This window comes from Lepisosteus oculatus, unplaced genomic scaffold (assembly GCF_040954835.1).
Source record: "Lepisosteus oculatus isolate fLepOcu1 unplaced genomic scaffold, fLepOcu1.hap2 HAP2_SCAFFOLD_86, whole genome shotgun sequence".
In the NCBI taxonomy this organism is placed as follows: domain Eukaryota; kingdom Metazoa; phylum Chordata; class Actinopteri; order Semionotiformes; family Lepisosteidae; genus Lepisosteus; species Lepisosteus oculatus.
In genome coordinates this window covers 273,123-279,581 of record NW_027168424.1, presented here as the reverse complement: position 1 = coordinate 279,581, position 6,459 = coordinate 273,123, and positions in this window count along the sequence as shown.

Below are 6,459 nucleotides of genomic sequence, written 5' to 3'. Positions count from 1 at the left end.
TCAGTCAAGGACACAGCTTATACTTCAGTAGTCTTAGATCATTTAATGATGATTATTGTACTTTATAACTAGCAAAATCCCCATATCCTGTTCATTGCCCCATTTCCGGTCATGTGGATTGACTTATGCCTGAAGTGGTTAATTCTCACCTTGACATCTCGTAGAACAACTGAATCTCTACCAAGGGTGAATGTGTCCTTCCTCTTAATGTCTAAAAGAAAAGGTTAAAATTCATTGAAGCAAAATGCAACAACCCAAAATGTTGGGGAGGTCGTTCCCACAGTTATTTCATAAGACAGTGCTTGGAGTGAAACTACATGACCATGGTGAAGAAGTAAAAACACTTTACCTTGTTCCTCCTGACTGATGTCCTTATGCGTGTTTTGCACAGTTGAGCGTTTTGTGTCTTGTCGTCTGTGTAGGCAACAGCCCTCTTCCCTGGGATAGAACTAGATGATATTTAGACACGTTAATTTGACTTCTCCATTGCTCACATTGATGTGGATATGATTATAATGCTCTGTTTTGTGGGCTTCCCAAGAAAACAATAAATCCCTTACTACTTGTTCGAAATGCAGTAGCACAGATCCTAACAAATACAAGAAAGAGAATATCATTCCTGTTTTGAAAAAACTTCACTGGTCACCTGTATTATCTAGGATAAATTTGAAAGTTATTTTACTTGTTTTTAAAGCTTTAAGCGACCTAGCACGTCTGTACCTTACTGAATGTCTGTCTTCATATGTTCCTATACGTGACCTGAGATCTGCACATACTGGCCTACTGCAAATACCACATGTGAAATGCAGAAAGAGTGGAGAGGCTGCTTTTTGTTTTTATGCTTCTAAATTATGAAACTCACTTCCACTTTTTATTAGGCAGTCAAGCTCGGTACATTGTTTTAAAAAACATTTGAAAATGTTGCTTTTAGTTAAAGTGGTTCTTTGTTCTTTCTATTTCTGTTTCTTTTTTTAGTTCTCTTTAATTGTTCTTATTTTATTACGACTTTCCTAATTTTTATTTATTTAATTGACATGTATGTTGCTTTCCTGTATTGCTGTATTTTCCTTGACAACTGAAAGTATATCTCTCAATTTTAATATTTTATTTTTACGCTTGCTTTTTAAAGCACCAAAGCACTATTTGTATGAAAGGTGCTCTATAAATAAAGTTTATTATTATTATTATTTTTAATATTATTATTATACTTTGTTACATTTTTGGTTAGGACAAAGATTCTAGTAGAGGTGGCCTCTTTTACCCCGTTCCAATAAATTGGAAAACTACCTTCAGGATACACTGACAATGACCATCTACTGTCTCCTCTAACTGTGTATTGTCATCATGCATATCTTGTGTATTATTTATTGTAGTTGGTTTTGTCATTCTGTAAAGAAGCCACCTTTCAAGGCACTATATAAAATAATGTTTGTTATTATTATTTACATTTTTCATCGTCAAATCTGGCGAAGAGTCTTAAGAGAATATCAAAGAACACGTTGCTCTTACCTTTCCATTCCAAGAAATACCCTCAGCTCGGATTGCAGAGATTGACCTCTCTGTCTCAAATTCTGAGAAACATAGACTCGATTGAAAAATGACCATTTCCTAAGATTCACATAACATCACCAGTCAACATTTGCCACTTGACATCAATAGAAACCATAGAGTACATGACATTTCCAATCAGTTTTCTTTCAAGGTACAATACCAATCGCCTTGCCAGAAGAGTTATACTGCGGTAGATAAATATTACAAATGTCAGATGCACGCAGAGTTGTTTGGATTACTATGAAAAGATTGGCAAATATATTTATGTTCATTATATTTCTTGGAGTGACAGAGCTAAAGAGAAAAAAATACTTACCTTTATCTCTGCAGACAGGATCGCAAGGGATTCCCTTATACTGGGTTCCTATATAACAAATAATACATTATTCAAAAAACATGATATTTCTCTGTCCATTGGCAGCATGATTGTTTATCATTACAGTTTTAGTTAGCTTTAATTTTGTAAACCCCAAGTAAACATAGTTTGTGCCTTTCTCTGAACTTTTTGGCATTTCAATTCAGTTGTTTGTAAGCTTATTTTACAGTTGCTAGGTTGATGAAGTTCCTGAACTGTGCAGTATTTCTTTTGGGTTTGGTGCGAATCATATTCTAGCGGTTGGGGGAAAAAAGCACAGGTGCCATCCCACCATTAAACCCTGAAACTTACCTTAGCTGATTCTTCAACTAAACCAGACATGTTAACTAAGTGTTACAGTATGTTTCAAAGTGTGTATTTTAGCAAACACAACTGAAGTTCTGTTGTCTCCTTGGAGACACCTGGAACTGGTGTGATGCTGGTTCTATGACATCATTCGTTCTAAATGTAAATGCAGGTATTGGCACAACATAGTAAATTGATGTAAAGTTATGGATCCATTTATGATTTTCACTCAGTTTGAAAGAGTTCCTGTCGTGTGGTTAAACTTTGTGTTACGGAGGGTTAACTGGGGTTCTGGCTACTAGTTAGGCTTGGTCATTCAGTCATCTGGTTCATGAAATAGGAAGCTAAGAGATCTGTGTTTTAGTTTTACTGTTTGTTTTTGTTCCATAGAATAAGAAATGTTTCATTAATATTAGTAATAGAGTAGCTGTTTCTCTAAAAAGTGTGTGTCAGTTTGCACTGCAGGTGTGCCAGGTAGAGACCATTTAAGAACCCAAAAATATGCTGTCATTTACTGCCGTGGCTTATTTCTGTTAACCTTGTCTCTCACTCACTTTGATGAGCAAAATGTTCATACATAAAGCATACATTTCTGATTGGTCAGAAGAAGCTTCTTAACATATAAGGTATAAAGAAAGTCAGAAAGTTAGGCACTTAGGTCAGCCTTAGGCAGTTAACCAAGACCATAATCCGATAAGAAGCTATTCCCTTTCATGTTGCCAAAATCACATGTAGGATACATGAGTTACACCTCCACTTAAGAGACCTTAAAGAGACCTTGGCCAGCCAGGAGTGTAGAAAACCGTAAAACAGTTCTTGAGGACCTAATTGTTAACTCTTAACAGGCAAAGGTTCCTTCAGTCCTATGAGAAATATTTTAGAATTGAACTAAAGTGTGTTTCCGATACAGGAGCATATGTCTGCCAGGGACTGTTAGAGAGGCCCTGCATGAGAACCCCTGGCTGCAGTTCCACATCCCCCTGAAAGTAAATAGAGCCATAAGCACGGAGCTAAGGACACTGCTCCAGGACATGCTGGCTGTCGATCCTGACCAGCGACCAGAAGCCATCCAGCAGAAGAAGCAAGTCAGGCAAGCCATGGCACGAGAGAAAACATCTTTGTAGTGACTGATCGCAAGATGTCCGTGACCAAGGGCAATTCGTCTGAGTAAAGTCTGATTTCATTTTTATGTCCCGAAAGGCCACTGCCTTTGCGCTGTAGATTTCTGATTTAGACGGGCATTTCTATGGACAACTTTGACTTTTCTGTCGGTCCAATGAAAATAAGTTTTTTAACTTATTCTTTGTTACAGTTTTCGAAAGTTTAAAGACATTCACTGAGTTGACGATAAAGGAAAAGTTTCATCTTTCACCTCTTGGAAGGTAGGCCGGTCAGAGGTACAATATATGTCTTCATGTCTTCATCCTCCATGTTTGTAACTACAGGTTTCACAGTGTTGAGCTAAGACACAAAAACACCTACAAATGGCAGTTCCAAATGTATCAAATGTATAAACCTGGGCTGAAAAAGTGTGTACAGTATATACTCTGTGTAGGTCTGATAAAAGTATTCGAGTCAAAGTGTCATATGGATACAAATTCTCATGATTTTGTATTGTGTGTTTTTTCTCTGTTCTGCTTTATTGAAAGAAATCAGATGCTCTTCCTGAAACTTACCTTAGCTGATTCTTCAGCTAAACCAGACAGACTTCTGAAATTCTCAAATATTATCAAATCTTGTTGGTGCAGAGGTTGTGGAGCCCATTACCAACAGACTCACAGCTGAAATTGCTGTGAAAAGGGCTTCTACCAAATATTAACATGTGGGTGAAAATGTATACAATTGTAATATTTCCTTTTTTCCCATTGAAAGTATAACATATGTGGTGTGAGAAAAAGGTCCTCATTTAATTGCATGAAACTCTGGCACTGGCGCAACAAACAGAACAAAGTTCAAGGGGGTATACGCTTTCTGTAGACACTTTATTTCCTCTTTTTCCATACTCTAAGAAATGATTTGGGAAACCTGTGGGACACTGGAGGTCATTATACATGAGCCTCTTTCTGCACCTTTTAAGCCATTGAAACCTAGTTGCCTTGTTACAAGGTCTAATATTACAGTAGGTGTGGTTTCCGTCTCCTAATTTCTGAGAATGATCAAATTGGGGAATAAGTTGTAGGGAATACCACTCTTGCACTTCTAAGAAAAGACTATCTCAAATGAAACTCGCTATAGAAAGACATCTTGTTGAAAAATTCTTTATTTTTTGTCATTTCTAAAGAAAAAACATTCATCAAGTCCTTCACAAATGTTTTGTTTGTGACTTTCTCTGTTGTTCCCTTTCACACTCAACTGAACTATGTGTTATGTCTTGTAAACGTAATCAAACATTTCACTTAGGTGTGTGGGTTAACACAAACCCATGTTGTATTAAACATTCAGTTTTTCATTCACGTTTTTTCTAACAATTGCATCCATGCTAGGACTACAGTAAACAACACTTTTTACTAAAGTAAATGAAATTATTCATTAAACAAGACACATTGTTTTAAATGTATGCAATACGACGACACTAAAAACAACACTGAAACTTTTCATTGAAATACTGGACGAGATTGTGCATATTCAATGGATTTCTCCTGGTGCCTTTTTTCATCAGTCTTTTCATATTCTTGTTCTCTACTCAGGTGTCTCCTGTTCCTTTGGTGATGTCTGCTGTACACACATGGTATCATACACTTGAGCAAAGTGTGATACCACCGTTTGTTCTTCTCCTAAAATAAAGATGAACATTGACAAAAGTCAGAAGCACTCTTTTCTTTGACAGACGAACAAAACAATGCAAGAATAACCATACTCTCTGTTCCTTACTCATTTCTACCTACCTGTTTGACCACTTTGTCTGCTTCAGTCAGGACAGGGTGCTGGGGCTGACTCTGAGCAATCTGAGAAGAGCTCTCTGTGATCTTCTCCCCTACAGTGGCTACATTGCACTCTTTTTGAAATCCAGGTATCGCCTCCGGTAAGTTCCTCGGTCCTTTTTGGGACTTGAAAGGGTAGAATCATTTTGTGACTACATTTCATTGTCATGCACTGATATGTTCTGGTTTGTGTTCGATTACTGCAGGCGTTCAAGTACTTTCTTTTTGTTCTAGATTGGCAGTGTTTGAGATGGTAGGAACTTGTCATATTCTCAACTTATTTTCTCTATGAGACTCTGAATGCTCTGTAAACATACTATTTTAGCAATTCTTAGAAATCTGAAAGCAGTGTTACCTGTATCATTTTTTGTCTTGGTAGTAGTATTGCAGCTCCAACATCAGCACTTAAATAATGGTTTGTGATGTTACTTGTCATTGGAGTTAGTATACTCCTGAGAAGTCAAGAGAAATCTTACGTAAGCATTAATTATGTTTCACTTTTGAAAGCAAAGTACGTGTCAAGTACTTTGAAGGCATTTGTTGATACTTTTAAGCACTTTCGTTGATTATTATTATCCTTCAATTAGTTATTACAAGTCCAACATTCCCTACATGATCTCACTCCATATTCAGTGTAGCTCCACTCTACGAAGATGAATTTGCTAATTAATCAGTCAGGGACACAGCTTATACTTCAGTAGTCTTAGATCATTTAATGATGATTATTGTACTTTATAACTAGCAAAATCCCCATATCCTGTTCATTGCCCCATTTCCGGTCATGTGGATTGACTTATGCCTGAAGTGGTTAATTCTCACCTTGACATCTCGTAGAACAACTGAATCTCTACCAAGGGTGAATGTGTCCTTCCTCTTAATGTCTAAAAGAAAAGGTTAAATTTCATTGAAGCAAAATGCAACAACCCAAAATGCTGGGGAGGTCGTTCCCACAGTTATTTCATAAGACAGTGCTTGGAGTGAAACTACATGACCATGGTGAAGAAGTAAAAACACTTTACCTTGTTCCTCCTGACTGATGTCCTTATGCGTGTTTTGCACAGTTGAGCGTTTTGTGTGTTGTCGTCTGTGTAGGCAACAGCCCTCTTCCCTGGGATAGAACTAGATGATATTTAGACACGTTAATTTGACTTCTCCATTGCTCACATTGATGTGGATATGATTATAATGCTCTGTTTTGTGGGCTTCCCAAGAAAACAATAAATCCCTTACTACTTGTTCGAAATGCAGTAGCACAGATCCTAACAAATACAAGAAAGAGAATATCATTCCTGTGAAATGCAGAAAGAGTGGAGAGGCTGCTTTTTG